The sequence below is a fragment of the Tachypleus tridentatus genome, chromosome 3, assembly GCF_004210375.1.
Source record: "Tachypleus tridentatus isolate NWPU-2018 chromosome 3, ASM421037v1, whole genome shotgun sequence".
In the NCBI taxonomy this organism is placed as follows: Eukaryota; Metazoa; Arthropoda; class Merostomata; order Xiphosura; family Limulidae; genus Tachypleus; species Tachypleus tridentatus.
The window spans coordinates 60,380,323-60,401,520 of record NC_134827.1 but is presented as its reverse complement, the minus strand read 5'-3'; positions in this window follow the sequence as shown (position 1 = coordinate 60,401,520).

Below are 21,198 nucleotides of genomic sequence, written 5' to 3'. Positions count from 1 at the left end.
TAAAAGTGTTGCTATAAATCCTTTATCCTTTAAGTAAAAGTCTTGCTATATATCCTTTATCCTTTAAGTAAAAGTATTGCTATATATCCTTTACCCTTTAAGTAAAAGTGTTGCTATAAATACTTTATCTTTTAAGTAAAAGTGTTGCTATATATCCTTTAACTTTTAAGTGAAAGTGTTGCTATATATCCTTTATCTTTTAAGTAAAAGTGTTGCTATATATCCTTTATCCTTTAAGTAAAAGTGTTGCTATATATCCTTTATCTTTAAGTGAATGTGTTGCTATATATCCTTTATCTTTTAAGTAAAAGTGTTGCTATATATCCTTTATCCTTTAAGTAAAAGTGTTGTTATAAATCCTTTATCCTTTAAGTAAAGTGTTATGATATATCCTTTACCCTTTAAGTAAAAGTGTTGCTATATATCCTTTATCCTTTAAGTAAAAGTGTTGCTATAAATCCTTTATCCTTTAAGTAAAAGTCTTGCTATATATCGTTTATCCTTTAAGTAAAAGTATTGCTATATATCCTTTACCCTTTAAGTAAAAGTGTTGCTATAAATACTTTATCTTTTAAGTAAAAGTGTTGCTATATATCCTTTATCTTTTAAGTAAAATTATTGCTGTATATTTTTTATCCTTTAAGTAAAAGTGTTGCCATATATCATTTATCCTTTAAGTAAAAATGTTGCTATATATCCTTTATCCTTTAAGTAAAAGTATTGCTGTATATTTTTTATCCTTTGAGTAAAAGTGTTGCTATATATCCTTTATCTTTCAAGTAAAAGTGTTGTTAATCACTAGAACAATTATATTTATTCAAGGCTACATCATAGCGTGACATATACATTTCAAAAGAGAGAATAATATAAAAAAAAATTATTTATTACTCATAATTTTGGTTTTATTTACTCTTGAAATAAATCAATTTCTGGAACTATGCGGAAGTACATCTAACATACTTCTCTGTCTAGCACTTTCCAGTTACCTTTTACCGTGAATAATTTAGTTGAAAGTTGAACATCAAACTCAACATTACAATCTGTTGTTTGCTTTCCTTTTTCATGGCATGTAGTTAATCGTAAGTTATATGAACGATTTACTAACAAACGTGTCGTTGCATTGGTGTAAGTTGTGCGTTGCTTGCAACATGTTTAATGCTTATGTCTTTGGTTTAAAACTATTCTCCGATTATTCTATCAAAGAATTCTACCCCAGATAACTTTATGACTGGAGAATTTTCTTACAGTACTTTCCAAGAAAGTTATTATTATAGCAAGAAGGAAGGTATCAGATAGATCACCAATGACAAGCAAAGTTAGCATAAAATAATTTATCACTATCCAATGTGTGTTTCCTTTAAAAATATTCACTAAAGCTAGGAATTTCAATTAGTTCAATACCAAATGCAATTTACTTTGTAAAGAGTTCTGATAATTTTACTATGAAGTATTTGTCCAATACAAAGGACTTTAGAGCCTCACCGACTCATCACAGTTTACGTCATCACGTCATCTTGTAGCATACATGGTTTTATCTAAGGGTAATTTTAGATCGTGTCCTTTCTCCTTGCATCTTTCCATAAAGCATATGGTACAGGAAAAACTGGTTTCACAGTGTCCACTTCTTGACTCTGATCACACAGAAATAAGCTTTGGTCCTATTACTTTGTTATTACGTCTTTGTACGGAACAATATAATAGTTCAGTTGCTTGAGATATGGAACGCTTGAACTTACTTGTCGTGGAATAAGTTTTGTACATCTGACTTTTTTTACATTTCACACGGAAGTAATTTTGATTATATACGGATTGTTATTTAGACATAAAAATACCTTTTACATAGTTTATCAACTGTATTTGTCCTGTTACGTCGCAAATTCTTGTAAAAGTAATACAAGTGAGTTTCAACATCAAAATGACATGGCATGATAAGGTGGTTAGGGAGCTTGACTCTCAATATGCGAGTCGGAGGTTCGAATCTCCGTCCATACAAATAGCGGGATTGACCCTCACTTTATAACACTCTCCACGGTTGAAAGAGCGATCATGTTTGGTGTGCTAGTCATGTCTAATTTAGCAGTGAAAGACTAGAGGGAAGAAAGTAATCGTTGTTTGGCTTTCTGGAAAATTCAAACCAAACTTAATTCGACATCGAAATAGTAAAATGCATTAAATGTATATCGTTAATAACGAAGAGATGGTTAGTCTTAACGAAATTTATTACATATTTTATTGTTCTATTGTTTTTTTGCAGATTGGTAAGTGTATGTAATACCCATGTTATTTTTCTTAGATGAACATAAAACAAAAGGACGAGAACAATCGACTTGAAATATTTGGTTCGAGGTTATAATAGAATATGAGCCATGGAAAATTTTAAATGTTAAATCAGTACGGCTGAAAGGACATTCCACGATCTAAAATCCGTACAGGACATCGGGCGAATAAAGGAAGTTTTGGTTTTGGTTTTATGTTGTTAGGCTTAGGAATTTAAAGAGCGTTTTTCTTCAGCTCTGTACATTTTCCTTAAAGTATTATAAATCTAGCTAGTTACTTGATTAGCAGCTCTAAAGAGGAATTATCTCCTAGTACAGACAAAAAATATATTGTATTCGCTCGTATCAGTAAAACAATCGAATAGGAGTTTTAACCCTGGGGGAACAGCCCCTGAGGAGTAGCATGACCGGTGAAGTATATAACATTGGGTGGAATATATGATGTAGGATATGGCGCGAAACAAAGACAGAACTGCGATGATTTCTTGTGAACAGCGTCTATGGTTTAAACATGATGACATTATTGAAACGAGGTCTTTGAAACCAAAATCCTCTTAAACTAGATGTCACTCTTTTTATTAAACACAAAGCTACTCAAAGATCTATCTGTTCTCTTCCCACCACGGGTATCGAAACTCAGTTTCTTCTGGTATTAGTCCACAAACACTCCTCTGTGTCATTGAGGCTTTAATCAGATGTAGTATGGAGGAAAGATATCGTTACAAAGCTAATGCCAAGATGTCCAAAGATAAAACGGAGCAATTGATATGTGATAATGTCATTGAAAGGAACCATTGAGTTACATGAAAATTGTACAAAACCAACAACAATTGATTTATTTTAAAAGTATATAAGTAAACTAAATTAAAACAAAACCAAAAGGAAGAACAGCATTTCTAAACCACTGAATAACGGTAAGTGTTATATACAAAAACAAACCAAAATAAAAATAAATTAAACAAAAACGCTGTACTAATTATAAAAATCTCAGGGCACAAGCTATAACGTGGGATTATGAAATGGACCCTAAGTTTTGGAAGAAGGACCCACATTGTGGTGAGGATACAATAGAAATTAATATAGTGAGATGTGGGTGCTCAAGCCCTCAATGTCCCTTATCTATATCACCTTTTCTGTCTGCAGACAGTTGTGGGAAGGTGACTGCTCTCCGAGTAAAGAAGAAAAGATTAATTAAAATAAAAATAAGGAAAAGGAAATATGGTACTATCATTTGGGGTAAGTAAGTTAGAAACTTACCTCTTGAGGTTATCATTCTAGCCCTCAATATAGTAGAAAGGTACTAACCGATAGCACAACAAACGAACTGTCAGTAAAATTTTACTTAAAGTTTTTAGTAACTATTTTAGCTATGAATAAGGTCATTTAACAACTTGGCACTACTTTATGCGGACGTATACCTTGTTTAGAACAAAGCAGCCACAGAAGACTTGGTGAATGGGTGGTGGTTGGACGTTAAATTAGTTTGTTTAGATAGCTTGGTGGAACCCTACATGCAGGTATAGTTCGTTTGCTTTGTTGTAAATTAGTGACTTTCTATCATATTGGTGACCGGATGCTAACTCTCACACAACTCTCTGCAGGCAGTGAAGGGTGATGTGGATATGGGACGTTGTGGGCTTCAGCACCCACATCTTGCTCTCCCAATTTCTGTTTCTATATCTGTTGCTACTTCTTTATTTTATTTCTTTATGTGAGACTGTCTAATGGAGGTTAAGACTGATAGACGATGTATCCCCACCATAGTGTGGGTCCTACTCCCGTAGTCACCTCCAAAACCTAGGGTACATTTTATAATCTCACATTATAGTTTGTACCCTGGGATCTTTTCAATTAGTGCAGCATTTTTTAAAATTTATTTTCGTTTCAGTCTGTTTTGTGTAAGTTATAACAAACTTACATACTGATTATGTATATATATTAAAATGTAACAGTTATTTTACGTACATTAAAATAATGTCATCGATTTCTTTGGTCCACTAAAAACAGTTTTATGCAAATGACAATGGAAATTGTTACTCATTAAATTTCTTTCCATAAGGAAGTGGATATTATGTAATTACGACACTGGCTCATTGCACAGTTTTATCTTAATGTACTAAATAAGATGGTCCCACTTTGTTATTTAATATGTGTGGTTAGTTTGATTTCTGTATAGCATTGCTCAAGAACAAGGCTTGGCCAGGTAATTAGGGCGCTCGACTCGTAAACTGAGGGACGCAGGTTCGAACCCCGTTGCGCCAAACATGCTCGCCCTTTCGGCCATGGGGCGTTAAAATATAACGATCACTTCCCTTATTTCTTGCTAACAGAGAAGCTGAAGTGGGTGGTAAATTAGGAATGGCTAGCGCAGATAGCCTTCATGTAGCTTTGGTATAACTGTTTAAGTAACAAGGTATAACTGTTTAAGTAACAAGGTGTAACTGTTTGAGTAACAAGGTATAACTGTTTATGTAACAAGGTGTAACTGTTTAAGTAACAAGGTATAACTGTTTATGTAACAAGGCATAACTGTTTAAGTAACAAGGCATAACTGTTTATGTAACAAGGTATAACTGTTTAAGTAACAAGATGTAACTGTTTAGTAACAAGATGTAACTGTTTAAGTAACAAGATGTTGGGACATCCTGATAATTAATAACATTTAATCTTTATTCTATAAGAATGAAAGAAGCTAATATGTACAACTACCAGTCATTGAAACAACTTTACTTGTACACGTTTGTTTATAAGTTGATTTATTATATCTATTGTACTTGGTTGCTACAAATGTCATTGTATTTATCAAACAATTTATATATTTGTAGAGTATACTGGTTTCGTGATTAGGGTTAAGCACCACAGGCCTCATTAATGCACTTCGTTATTGAAGTTTCCTGCAGGTTATTATTTGTATACTCCTAACTTAATTACTTGCCAGCAACATAAGAAGGTTATTGAAAATGAGGCTGTGACATCGCTTTGTATTGACAGAGACTAATGATTGGTTTGTTTGTTTTTGAAATTCACGCAAAGCTATACGAGGGCTATCTGCGCTATCCGCCCCTAATTTAGTAGTGTAAGACTAGAGGGAAGGCAGCTAGTCACTACTACTTACAGCCAACTCTTGAGCTACTCTTTTACCAACGAATAGTGGGATTGATCGACACATTATATCGCCCTCACGGCTGAAAAGGGAAGCATGTTTGGTGTGAACGGGATTCGAACCCGCGACCCTCAGATCATGAGTCGAGCACCTTGATCACCTGTCCATACCGGTTATAAAAGAAAATTTAGTATTGATTTGTAATTTACTTTAGCAGTTTGAAGAGAGAGAAAACTACACTAGAACCCTGGGGTTTCTGACCTAAGAGTCAAACCCATATGTTCTCGGCGTGCAACACAGAATGATAAATCCAAATACAAGTTTGAGACAATATAAATATGTTGGTTTAATTCAAAACTTCTTCACAAATAACAATATCAATATAATTCCATTCCATTGTTGAAATAGACAAACGCTCTCGAGATGTCATTGTTTGAAAATTATATGTTTGTGTTACGTGTTAATTGACCACACTGTATTTTGAAATAAAATTTGTCAGATTCAGTTAGATGTTAAAATAATTGTCTTCATTTTATAAATCTTTACTACACTTCAATCAAGTAGTTTTCTTATCTTTCCATAATTTCTACAACATAAATAAAAACCTTTTAAGGATACAACTATGATTAACGTCCAAGTAGAAATAGATATAACAACTTAATGACTTCGTTAAACATATTACAACATCATGCAGGTAAGGTAATATTAGATAAACACCTTACAACATCATGCAGCTAAGGTATTATTAGATAAACACATTACAACATCATGCAGCTAAGGTAATATTAGATAAACACATTACAATATCATGCAGCAAAGGTAATATTAGATAAACACATTACAACATCATGCAGGTAAGGTAATATTAGATAAACACCTTACAACATCATGCAGCTAAGGTAATATTAGATAAACACCTTACAACATCATGCAGCTAAGGTATTATTAGATAAACACATTACAACATCATGCAGCTTAGGTAATATTAGATAAACACCTTAAAACATCACGCAGCTAAGGTATTACTAGATAAACACATTACAACATCATGCAGCTAAGGTAATATTAGATAAACACCTTACAACATGATGTAGCTTAGGTAATGTTAGATAAACACATTACAACATCATGCAGCTAAGGTAATATTAGATAAACACATAACAACATCATGCAGCTAAGGTAATATGAGATAAAGACATTACAACATCATGCAGCTAAAGCTGCAGACCACGGATAACACTGGAGTTATGAAAAACTTTCGTCACTAAAGAGTCTACAAGTTTACAAAACTAATTTAATATAGAAAGTATCACATATGATAAACAAACCAGATGATGTAAATGTGGCATTGTTGAGACAAACATCGAATATGCAAATTTGTGATTCGTATTAAGTAAGTATTCCAGGATCTAATTATCTTGTGTACACGAAATTGAAATTACCAACTTACGTGCAGTAAAAATACAGTTACAACTTAAATGGGATACATCAGGAAATAATACGGTATACGTTACCGTTAAGAAGCCCATACTGTATCAAAAATGAATGTGTTAAAGTGATGCAGTAGAAACCTGTTGGCCAACTTGAACAATGAAAAATCTCTGAACGTTCTATCACTATCTGACTGAAAAGTATAAAACCAACACGATCACTGAAGGTTTGACTCAGGGATAACATCTAGACTGACACACTGACCTTTATGGGCGTCAAGAACTGAAAGGGTAAATTGTTTACTTGTCTTAGCACAAAACTACACAATATGTTATAGCGTGAGCTTAAAGGAAGGATTATAGAGATCTTTTGTGAATATCAATGATACCTATGAGGTGATATAAAGTGTGTGTTAAAAGAATCTTCTAAGTCAAATTTATAATTATGTATGATACCTGGTAGCTGATATGAAGTGTGCGTTAAAAGGATCTTCTAAGTCAAATTTATAATTATGTGTGATACCTTGTAGCTGATATAAAGTGTGCGTTAAAAGGATCTTCTAAGTCAAATTTAAAATTATGTGTGGTAACTTGTAGCTGATATGAAGTGTGCGTTAAAAGGATCTTCTAAGTCAAATTTATAATTATGTGTGATACCTTGTAGCTGATATGAAGTGTGCGTTAAAAGTTTTCTAAGTCAAATTTATAATTATGTGTGATAACTTGTAGCTGATATGAAGTGTGCGTTAAAAGTTTTCTAAGTCAAATTTATAATTATGTGTGATAACTTGCAGCTGATATGAAGTGTGCGTTAAAAGTTTTCTAAGTCAAATTTATAATTATGTGTGATACCTGGTAGCTGATATGAAGTGTGCGTTAAAAGAATCTTCTAAGTCAAATTTATAATTATGTGTGATAACTTGTAGCTGATATGAAGTGTGCGTTAAAAGAATCTTCTAAGTCAAATTTATAATTATGTGTGATACCTTGTAGCTGATATGAAGTGTGCGTTAAAAGGACCTTCTAAGTCAAATTTATAATTATGTGTGATAACTTGTAGCTGATATGAAGTGTGCGTTAAAAGGATCTTCAAAATAAAATTTATAATTTCGTCTTAAATAAATTTAAATATGGCAAAACTGTGTACCTATTTCAATTGATATGAACGTTTTTCAGGTGAAGACACTTTTCAGAAGATGCCAGTAAATCAGAACCTGTATATTTTTTATGACGCTGAACTTTATGAATACGACAGTGAGAGGTTGAACTATTTATAGAATGTTTTAAAGATGTAGTATGTAGAGCGACCTCACTCTGTTGTTTATACTGGTAGTAATGAGTTTGTTCTATAAAATAAAATAAAGTTTTCATAGTGCGTGATGTTCGTGTTTCCGTTAAGTTTTAGGCTTAAGTCGCTAATATTTATTGTCTATGGGCGCTGTTACCTAGATATCATCTCAGTGCATCTGTGGGGCGCTGTTACAAGATAAAAGTATTCTTAAAATATTTTAATTTATAAAGTTTAATTTTATATTATGTTTTGATCTTGTAGCACTTCATAATAAAAATTTGTAAAAGGAATGCACGTAAAACAACAACCACATATTTAAGACAGACATCCTGTCAAGATAATTAAACCTATCCAGATAATGTTGTTGTTTGAAATCATTTACTGTTAGCTACAACACACTATCTTGTAAAATAAAGGCTAGTTTTAAAGTGAATTTTATCATTAAGTCTCTCTGGAGTTTCATGAATATGCAAGTTAAGCCTAAATATAATTCATTGTTTAAGTGAAGCTCTTTCTTTGCTCTCTGTTAACAGTTCGTGTAAGTAATTTCATCCTACTTCATAAGATGTTTGTGAACTTCCGGAAACCGCTTCCTTTGTTTGATTAAAGAATTTCACCGGCCTCTTGGTTTAGCTGTCTCAAAACGGAAATTAAAACGTTTCATGAGAATGGTATAGACTTTAGACATGAAAAACAACACAACTATTATGATAAAAGCGTGTGATTCATGTACTTTATATTTCGGTCACAATTAAGACATGCTATTTTCGAAAAGCCATGAAGAAAAAGAACAAAACGAGCTAAGACAGGATAAGGGTGAAAGCTGCATATCCTAAATAAAACTAGTCTTTTGAAGAATAATCGTGTAGTTACAACACTCGAATGTGCTCCTAATTATTTTTGTGTAATTGTGTGTGTGTGTTTTCTTGTAGCAAAGCCACATCGGGCTATCTGCTGAGTCTACCGAGAGAAATCGAACCCCTAATTTTCGCGTTGTAAATCCACAGACTTATCGCTTTAATATATTTTAATTAGCCTTTTTTTTTCCTGTACAGTGTAAAGAAATGTAATTAAAGAGATTAATGTAATTTTAACACCAACGTCACTGTTTCATAGTTTCAAGTGGCTTAAAAATAATACTAATTATATTTTTCTATGATCATAAGAAACATGGTTTTTTTCAATAAATATTCAAATATCATAATTTCTCTTAAAACTTCAATCGAAAAATGATTTACAAGATAAAACAATAACCAATTATATACTAATCTAAACGTAAAAATCATGGAACAATATTAATAGTCAACCAACGAAAACCGTAGACTTTATTTGCATAAGGATATATCTGGATAATAAGTAACGGTATATCACAGTCGAAGTCATTTTAAGGTTATATAAGAAGAAATAAACGTTTTAAGGTAAGAACCCTTCACTTACGAAGATTACGATTTATCAGATTAGTAAGTCACGAAAGTGAATAACTTATTAGGCTTAGCAATAAAAGGTACTAAGAACCAATCTGAATTATGATAAACAGCAATCATAACATAAACAGCACCTACTCCTTGTTTTCTTCCAAATCATTCGAAGGTGTTAAGTTTTCTATTAACATCATCAAACAGAAGTTCGGCAAGGCGTGGGCTTAAAATTAGTTTTTCTTCATGTCGTGAAGGCCATTTGAAATGAAAATGTATCTCAGAACGGCTGGTATGGGTATTAACACTTTATTGATAAGTAGAGAACAATGTTTCGACCTTCCGAGGGTCCCCAGTAGCTCAGCAGTATGTCTGCGGACTTACAACGCTAAAATCCGGGTTTCAATACCCGTGGTGAGCAGAGCACAGATAGCCCATTGTGTAGCTTTGTGCTTAAGTTATAAACAACAACAACCTTCCGAGATCATCTTCAGGTTAACAAAAGGTCACCAGCCTGACCTAGGAGAATACCTAGGAAGGTCGAAACGTTGTTCTCTCATTATCAATAAAAATGTTAATACCAATACCAGCCGTTCTGAGATGCATTAAAATTAGTTTGTTGGGTTGCGGATGGAAATGTTCAAGTTTCGCGACTTGATTTATCATTTAACAATGCCCCATACTTTCAACTAGAAGTGAATTATTTTGGCTCAAAATCCCTGTGGTAACGAAAACTGCTAATTGTCTGTCAATAGATCAAAATTAGGAAACTTAAAAGTATGAACATAAGACAGTAATCAATTGTTTAGTCGTATTTTTAAACAAAATAGTTTTAGAAATCAGTGAGTGAGTTTTATTATAGCAAAGCCACATTGGGCTATCTGCTGAGCCCACCCAGGGGAATCGAACGCCAGATTTCAGCGTTGTAAATCCGGAAATATACCGTTATACCAGAGAGGGTGGTCAGTTTTGGAAATAGACATACTCTGTTTTATTTATATCCTTATATTTAAGAAGTTGATAACGTATTACACACTTGTTTTAAGTATAAATCTATTATTTCTCGAACCTTATTTTTTTGAAACTGCGGTTTACCCCTAACGATGCAAAGAAACAAACGACACAATGGGAAACACTATTCAAGAATAATTATTCATAACGTAACAGAAATAAATATGTCGAATTAAATAATTACTGCGTGAAGATTATACGTACCGTAGATAATATACAAGCATTCATCAAACTCGTTTTATACCTGAAACAACAAAAAAATATAACAAAAAGTAACTAGAAACATTAAATATACAATGTAATAAACACTTTAATTCGATTTTCTCTCATATAATTAGGCCCGGCACGGCCAAGTGTGTTAAGTCGTTTCACTCGTAATCCGAGAGTCGTGGGTTCGAGTCCCAAACGCACTAAACGTTCTCGCCCTTTCAGCCGTGCGGGCATTGTAAAGTGACAAATAATCCCAGTATTCGTTGGTAAAAGAGTAGACCAGGAGTTGGCGGTGGGTGGTGAAGACTAGCTGCCTTCCTTCTAGTCTTACACTGCTAAATTAGGAACGGCTAGCGCAGTTAGCCCTCGAGTATCTTTGCGCGAAATTCAACAAACAAACAAACTCGTATAAATGAAATACATCTTTTCCAAATTTAGGTTAAAAGTTGAAAGTTTTCTACGTTTTTCTGAAATAGACAGACTACAAAAAAGTATTTCAATTATGACTTTACATGAGATATAACAAACAGAAACACAAAACAATTACTTCCTTGAGAACTTTACGTAAAATACATCTGACAGACATGTAAAACACGTGAGAGGTTTTTCTTGTATTCCGATGAACAGGGAACAATGTCGCTAACTGAACCACACAAACAACAGCTGAGAAGTAAAACAGGTGTTTCAACTATTAGACGATATAAACGAAAGATTTGAGAAAATACTTTTATCTTCTTTAATTTATTTTTTTAGCCTAAAAATTCATTATAAAATAGTAGAAAACTTTGTATACCTGTAGTCCAATCTTGTTTTGTTCATGTTTGTTTAAATTTTCAAAATTTCACACTAACGAAACTTTCAAACTTTTTGTATCAGGTATCGAACAGTGATTTTTAGCTTTATAAGCCCACAACATTACCGGTATACTCCTGGCAGTTTTAAATTTATCATTATAATTTTTATCTTGCAACGAGTTCTATAACACATCTCATGATAATCATACATGACTATTACGTCATTTGTGCTTTAATAAAAATTATACGAAAATTTATTTTAAAATTTATCTTGTTTAATAATGCCACAAATACAGTTTACTTAATCTATTGAGAGCAATAACTTGTCAAAATCATTAGCATAACCTATCCATATTGTTTCTTTTTGTGTACTTCAAAGTATCTTTAAATATTAATGTTTATTTATTTTGAATATAATATAATTATGTTGTCTTAAGATACACGAAGGCAAAAAATTAGATTTAAGTGAGAAAAAAAAACTCAAAATCAAAACATGTAAAAAAATAAATAAACTATATTCTTATTTCATCAAGGTTTTGTTTGGTTAATTAATTAAAGGTTTATCACAGTCCAAAACATCTATAACTTTATGGAAAAACACACATATACACAAAACACATTTGGGTAATAGTACTTCACAAGTATTATAATGTATTAGATTAATACGTCATTAGATAATAGTCCTTTACAAGGATTATGGTGTATTAGACTAATAAGTCATCAAGTAATAGTCCTTTACAAGAATTACGGTACATAAGATCAATAAGTCATCAGGTAATAGTCCATTACAAGGATTATGGTGTAGTAGATTAATAAGTCATCAGGTAATAGTCCTTTACAAGAATTATGGTGCATAATATTAATAAGTCATCAGGTAATAGTCCTTTACAAGAATTATGGTGCATAATATTAATAACTCATCAGGTAATAGTCCTTTACAAGAATTATGGTGTAGTAGATTAATAAGTCATCAGGTACTAGTCCTTTACAAGAATTATGGTGCATAATATTAATAAGTCATCAGGTAATAGTCCTTTACAAGAATTATGGTGCATAATATTAATAAGTCATCAGGTAATAGTCCTTTACAAGAATTATGGTGCATAATATTAATAAGTCATCAGGTAATAGTCCTTTACAAGGATTATGGTGTAGTAGATTAATAAGTCATCAGGTCATAGTCCTTTACAAGAATTATGGTGCAGTAGATTAATAAGTCATCAGGTAATAGTCCTTTACAAGGATTATGGTGTAGTAGATTAATAAGTCATCAGTTAATAGTCTTTTACAAGGATAATTGTGTATTAGATTATTAAGTCATCAGGTAATAGTCCTTTACAAGGATTATGGTGTAGTAGATTAATAAGTCATCAGGTACTAGTCCTTTACAAGGATTATGGTGTATTAGATTAATAAGTCATCAGGTAATAGACCTTTACAAGGATTATGGTGTATTAGATTAATAAGTCATCAGTTAATAGTCCTTTACAAGGATTATGGTGTATTAGATTAATAAGTCATCAGGTAATAGTCATTTACAAGGATTATGGTGTATTAGATTAATAAGTCATCAGGTAATAGTTTTTACAAGAATTATGGTGCATAATATAAATAAGTCATCAGGTAATAGTCCTTTACAAGGATAATGATGTATTAGATTAAAAGTCATCAGGTAATAGTCCTTTACAAGGATTATGGTGTATTAGATTAATAAGTCATCAGGTAATATTCCTTTACAAGAATTATGGTGCATAATATTAATAAGTCATCAGGTAATAGTCCTTTACAAGAATTATGGTGCATAATATTAATAAGTCATCAGGTAATAGTCCTTTACAAGGATAATGGTGTATTAGATTAATAAGTCATCAGGTAATAGTCCGTTACAAGAATTATGGTGCATAATATTAATAAGTCATCAGGTAATAGTCCTTTACAAGGATAATGGTGTATTAGATTAATAAGTCGTTAGGTAATAGTCCTTTACAAGGATAATGGTGTATTAGATTAATAAGTCATCAGGTAATAGTCCTTTACAAGAATTATGGTGTAGTAGGTTAATAAGTCATCAGGTAATAGTCCTTTACAAGGATTATGGTGTATTGGATTTATAAGTCATCAGGTAATAGTCCTATACAACAATTATGGTTCATAATATTAATAAATCATCAGGTAATAGTCCTTTACAAGGATAATGGTGTATTAGATTAATAAGTCATCAGGTAATAGTCCTTTACAAGATTTATGGTCCATAATATTAATAAACCATCAGGTAATAGTCCTTTACAAGGATTATGGTGTAGTAGATTAATAAGTCATCAGGTAATAGTCCTTTACAAGGATTATGGTGCATTAGATTAATAAGTCATCAGGTAATAGTCCTTTACAAGTATTATGGTGCCTAATCTTAATAAGTCATCAGGTAATAGTCCTTTACAAGGATTATGGTGTATTAGATTAATAAGTCATCAGGTAATAGTCCTTTACAAGGATTATGGTGTATTCGATTAATAAGTCATCAGGTAATAGTTTTTTACAAGGATTATGGTGCATAATATTAATAAGTATCAGGTAATAGTCCTTTACAAGGATTATGGTGTAGTAGATTAATAAGTCATCAGGTAATAGTCCTTTCCAAGGATTATGGTGTATTATATTAATAAGTCATCAGGTAATAGTCCTTTACAAGAATTATGTTGCATAATATTAATAAGTCATCAGGTAATAGTCCTTTACAAGGATTATGATGGATTAGATTAATAAGTTACTCCAGTGAATCTCGTAACAGGAACGATTGGAACATCTATTCACATTTTTATTTTTTTGTTAACTTATAAATCATAAAGTGTCACGTGAATAAGATATATTTACAGTCATATATTTCGGTGATATAACGTACTGGAACATTCACTTCGACTGAGTCGACGTTTCATGAAAGTCTAATATAACATAACACAAGACGTCGTTATTCTCATATTAATATATCTCAGCGTGAAATGATGAAGTATGAATCACGTCAGTACAACAACTTGACTTTGTTTTTCCCAGAACTGTAGCAGTTCAACGGTAAGCCTATGAAGGAGTAAGACTTAAAATTGCTGTCTGAAACCCGTGGTGAACACAACGCAGATACCCAGTTTTGTAACTTAGAGCTTGAACATAAACAAACAGATTAGAATTGTTTATAAAATGGCTAAAGAACAGAAGGTTTGTTTGTTTGTTTTTTGAATTTCGCGCAAAGCTACTCCAGGTCTATCTGCGCTAGCCGTACCTGATTTCGCAGTATAAGACTAGAGAGAAGGCCGCTAGTCATAACCACTCACCGCCAACTTTGGGCTACTCTTTTATTAACGAATAGTGAGATTGACCATCACTTATAACACCCCACGACTGAAAGGGCGAGCATGTTTGGTGCGACGGGGATGAACCCGCGACCCTGAGATTACGAGTCATAACCCACCTGACCAACAGACGGACAATGTTTTTTTTTTGTTCTAATATAATATTCATGTGAAATATCGTTGAGAGAAAATTATTCATAAAATTACTTCAGGAAACTTAAGAATTAAATCAAAATAAAATTTTTAACAATTTCAATTTAATAAATAATAATAATTTAATAATTTTAATAATATAATAAATTTAATAAATATTTATAGAGAAACAATATAAAATTAAGCAATAATTATTATTCTTTTAATTTTCTTTATAAAAGTCTTATAAAACATTTTACGTGTTTTTAGGAAATGCAACTGCCAACCGATAAATATAAAATGGACATTTATGAGAGTGCGCTTTAATTAACCCTACATATCGTCTTCACTTTCTAGTTTAACGAATTATGTTTATTTAATTACCATATCATATTGAATTAAAGCGCAGTCCTGTTTTACATTTTTGCTGTAAAGGTTAGTGTAATACTAAGAAAAAGATAAATCATATTTTAGTGTCTTTTTAACAAATTAAAAGATCAAAAATGATTTGATCTGAATATAATAGAAATTTATTTTTCTTTTTGTTTTATTTATTTATTTTATGAACACACAGAGTAACCTTCCATTGAAAAGGAATAATTTAATATAAGGTTTAATGAAAATAAACTAGGTTTTATCGAAAGGTTTATTGGTATCATAGATAAAGGTGTTTTTTTTTGCTCTATATCAAATGCACGTAAGTAGTTTAACATACTCCAACTGATGGCAACCCATTAGTTAACGAATATCTTTCCAATAAAAATAATATTAAAATATATTTACTTAGCAGACGTTCGCAGTCGAAACAGTTATATAAAACTTCACTTATTATCATGAATTATTCACACATAAGCTGTTTTAACTACCAGAAATTAATGTGAATCCAGGTTACGATTAGGTGTGTTGGAATAATAGACTGATAGTATCAATACCAGTTACACCTATTATTCAAATTCTCTAAAAATGTAGGTTCACTCTCACGACTAAGAGAAAACTCAGGGCACCATCAAATAGTCTATACTTTACCGCTACCTGATCTATAGACTTGACCTTTCGATTTGCCTTTAGATAGAGTTGTTGATGAGAATGGAGTTCCGTGAATTCAGGGCGAGTGATGAAATGAATTGTAGTTTCGGTTTTTGTTTATCTATTTGTATATATATATATATATATATTTAGCATCGTTTTCTGCTTAATAATAGATAACAATAGCTCAATGTCACTTATCACTCAACTCCTGTATAGAATTAGCTTTACTGTAGCAAGAGAGTCATTTAGAAACATTAAACCCTATTAATTATTTCTATTAAGAACGTAGTAAACTGGCAATACAATGAGTATCTGTTCTCGTACACTTGTTAAATACAGCCATTATATACTGTTTATATCTAAATATATAATATTCTATTCAGTAAACAGATAGCATTGACAAGTTAAATATGAATTCCCCAAACGTTCTGTTTGTCCATTGAGTTTCGAGCATAACTAACTGAGATTTATCTGAGTTACTCTTTTGTCACCTAGAAGTGATTTTTTTTTTTTTTTAGAGCTAAGCACAAAGTTCACAAAGGTCATTTATGCTCTGCCCACCACGTGCTCTGCCCGCCACGAGTATCGAAACTTAGTTTCTAGCAGTATAAGTCCGCAGACAAACCGCGGTACCAATGAAGTGCTTATAACTGATTAAGTAGAAGGAAGTTAGGTAATGACAAACCACCTACCACGTGCTCTGCGGTACTCTTTACCAATGATAAACTGGAATGGACCATAATATTACATCATGAAATACTGTTTGTCTTATAATAATTTTACAAACTCTAATTAAAATTTCCCTGTGGTTATAGTTGTTTCAACACTATTTCAGGACTTATTTTACGTTCTCGGTGGCAAAATACACATTTTGAAACATGATCGTATGTGATTTATAAACAACTTAGTCGAACATAAAAGAAATAAACTATTGGACAAAAAAAAGTGCCCGGCAAAACAAAGTGGTTAGAGCATTCGACTCGTAATCTCATGGTCGCAGGTTTGAATCCCCATCATGCCAAACAGACTCACCCTTTCAGCCGTGGTGGCGTTATAATGTGGCGATCAGTCCTACAATTCGTTGGTAAAAGAGTAGCCCAAGAGTTGGCGGTAGGTGATGACGACTAGCTGCTTTCTCTCTAGTCTTACACTGATAAATTAGGGACGACTAGCATAGATAGCCCTTGAGTAGCTCTGTGCGGAATTCAAACAAACAAATCATAAACTAGGCATCTATGGATTTTGTCTTAAGCTGATGTAACAAAGTTTAGACCGGAATATTTATACCATAGTCACAAGCTTACGTTTTTAACTTTTTTAAGTCTTTTATTTTTTTACTTTCACTCATTTCACATTCTTGCTTTTGCTAATCCAAACGTTAGTTATTCATCTAATGAACCATACATACAAATCTCGTCTGTTTTCTCGCCAGGGCGGGGTCATCTTTATAAATCATGTCAACACTGTGTGTTCCAGTTAGTAGGAGGTTAGAAATTCTTAATTTTAACTTAAGGGTCATTCGAAACAATTTTTAAGAGTCTCTCTCGTCGTGTTGATCAGAGATATGTTTCTATTATTCTTGTTTGTCAACTTATGTTCAACTGAGACAAATATTTTCTGTCTTCTTCCAGTTATGTATCATTCTCTACATACGATATTTACCAACTCCCAGTTGATGTAGTTCTTTTCTCTACACTTAAAGTTTTCTGCATGTTACAGAAAAGTTAGAACTCTTTCTTTTAGTTAATGGGACACATTAGCCTTACATACACATTGATCGCATGTGTGACCAAGGTGTTGTTGGTAGTTTACAATTGACTAATTTACCAGTGGAAACAGATATTCTGAAGTTATTACTGTGTCAGATACAGTCGACGTACACCAAAGTCTTGACATCACATTGCTAATGTTAAAAATAGTCTTTCATCTGAAGTTTCAGTTATTTTAAAACCTAAGATAAATTAATAACTCGTATTGATTAAAAATGTTACTAATACTAAATGTTTTTAATAAAAAATATGGTCATTCTACTCATAAAAGTGGGTACTGTTTCACAATAAACGAATTCTTACGAGATATATATCTTTCAATTGACAAAACAGCTGTACAGTTGTCCAACATTTCCGCCAATAAATTTCAGAAACACCCATGAGACGTCACTTCAAACCATAGGTTGTGTATTCATATGTATTCAAACTTGAAATTTCAAACTTTACAGACCTTAGTATAAAGAACATAGTAAATCTCTGCTCAAAACCCTATTTGCCAAAGTGTTTTTTTTGACATTGCCAAACAAAACATTTCATTAATAACAAAGTATTTTGATGTCATATCATTAATTAAATATTTATATATTCTCAGTCACGTGGGGTTTTGAAGTATTCAGTATGACATTTCTGAATACAATTATTTCACAAACAGTATTCCAAAGTGTTACAGTATTTACTACCAATGAAGTAGGTTCAACACTTTCTGGACAGAACAGATAAACTCACCAATTTTTACACTCAACGATTATCTTCGAGTATTTTGTAACATAGATTATTTCAATTATATTTTTAATAACATCATCACATTTGGTTTTCAAAGTCATAATGTGAACGTTTTCATGTTTATCTAATTATTTAAGGTATTAAACAAACACTATAATACTTTAACAATCATTAGTTTCATTTCTCTTTACTGTTAGGTTCTTGCTCTTACGTGTTGTGTAACATCGAATCATTAGTTACAGAATATCCGTTTCTTCTAATTTATTTTAATGTTACCTTTTTGTTCTTTGCTTTTCAATTCTTTTATTAATGAAAGCAAACTTGAATTTTAACCTGTATATTACGTAAGCCCATATATAGTATTTTAACTGTTTTCGAGTAGACAAAATATATTAAATTTCAAAGGATATTATTCTAATTTTAACGTATACACAGTTTGATACTGTTTTGTTTTGTTTTTCAAAATGTCAGGGATTTCACAGAAATAGGCGTTACGTGCAACTTACAACACAGAAGTGGATAATTCAGATTTTGTTGCTAGCATACAAGGTTAGAGCCCAGACAATGTAACCTCCCAGTTATTCTATATTACAATGACTAATAATGATATACAATTTACACGTGCTTGTGCTATGGGAGTAAAATGCTGTTAATTCTCTGAGTCATAGCAGTTTCTATGCCCTATGAATATTTATTTTCCAGTTACAGCAGTAAATTTCTGCTATTTTATTCTTTATTTAAAAGTAATAGTATATATTATAACTATTTCTTCTGGTTAGCGTTATTTATTTATGTGATCGTTATGAATATCAGTATAAGTTATAGATTTAGGGTTAGGGAAAATATATCAGGCTAACAAAGCCAAGTATACCATTCACATGTTGTGGTATTTCTTCTGTGAATGTCACTCACAACATGTGAAACTTTTACAACAGCGTGGAAATGCGTTGTTTGTTGGAATATGTCATTCTTTTAGTCTTTACGATTTCTTAGTTAAGTTTGTGCTAATTATAATGGTTATTCTACATTGTTAGCTTGTTGTATAGATTTAGAACTAACCTAACCCTACAGGTTGGACTGAACCCAGTGAGATATTATTGGATGTAAGTCCAAAGACATTGTAACAACGAGAGTGACCCTTTCGCTAAATAATGCATTCTAATAATTGTAAGTGTAATATACAGTTTAATTTAATAATTTCTGCACGTAACTGGGTATGTACTGTTTTGTTCTGATCTATTGTTGTAGCTTTCCTTAATCAAATTGTGATATTAATGTCATGATGTGATATGACACATTGATACCCCACATTTCATTGGCAAACCCTTTACCACATAGCAACGTTAATTATTTCTCTGTGAAAGGTTTGTTCCCACAGAGAGCTTTCATATTTTGTGAAATCAGAAAGGAATTCGCTCTCCTTCTGCAATGTGATGACACTGAGTAAAAATCTGATTTTTCATTGGCCCACTTCAAAATCAGTCTTTATTCTTCTCTAACACAAGTACATTATATCTTTCGTCACACATTGTTAACAGGCTAGGCTCTGAGCCACTTTAAATCATTTTTTTTTCCCTGCTTGAATCTTATGTAAGCAGAACATGGAATGGCTGTAGGCTGATGTGTGATCGTTTGAAGGGTAAGGTTAGGGAATCTAGATAACTACTAAATCCATCATACATTAAAAAAAAAAAACACCTAATGTTTACTGCAGTGGTGTTTTCCATTAGTCAACCACCAGAATTTGAAGAAATAAATTCTCCCTAAGGTTATAATTGTTATCTATTTCACTGTCATTGTTCATAGACTCAGAAGATAGCTGTATTCGAACAACCAATGAAAGAAACGATGATTTATAATGGCGTTCATACTGTCAGATTAACGATGTTTAATAATGGCGTTACATACTGTCAGATTAAAGATGTTTAATAATGGCGTTTCATACTGTCAGATTAAAGATGTTTAATAATGGCGTTTCATACTGTCAGATTAAAGATGTTTAATAATGGCGTTCCATACTGCCAGATTAAAGATGTTTAATAATGGCGTTTCATACTGTCAGATTAACGATGTTTAATAATGGCGTTTTATAATGTCAGATTAAAGATGTTTAATAATGGCGTTTCATACTGTCAGATTAACGATATTTAATAATGGCGTTCCATACTGTCTGATTAAAGATGTTTAATAATGGCGTTTCATACTGTCAGATTAACGATATTTAATAATGGCGTTTAATACTGTCAGATTAAAGATGTTTAATAATGGCGTTCCATACTGTCAGATTAACGATGTTTAATAATGGCGTTCCATACTGTCAGATTAACAATGTTTAATAATGGCGTTCATACTGTCTGATTTTGAGAAGTCACAGTGAGAGAGAGAGAAAAGAGAGAAAAATATTTTAAATGGTCAGTTCTTTTGCAGAATAATCGTGAATTAGCTGCTCCACAAAATTTCTAGTGGTCATTTGTTCGTTTCAAATCAAAGTAACGCTGGGCTATTTATTATATCCACTACGGGTATTTGAATCCCGGATTTTACATTTTTAAACCCGCAAGCTAACCACTTTTCTACTAGGGAATTTATAGAGACCAAGAAATCACGTGATACTTCATATGGTAAATCCACTCTGCGTAGAATCTAAATAGAGTTGTATTGGGATATAACGAAC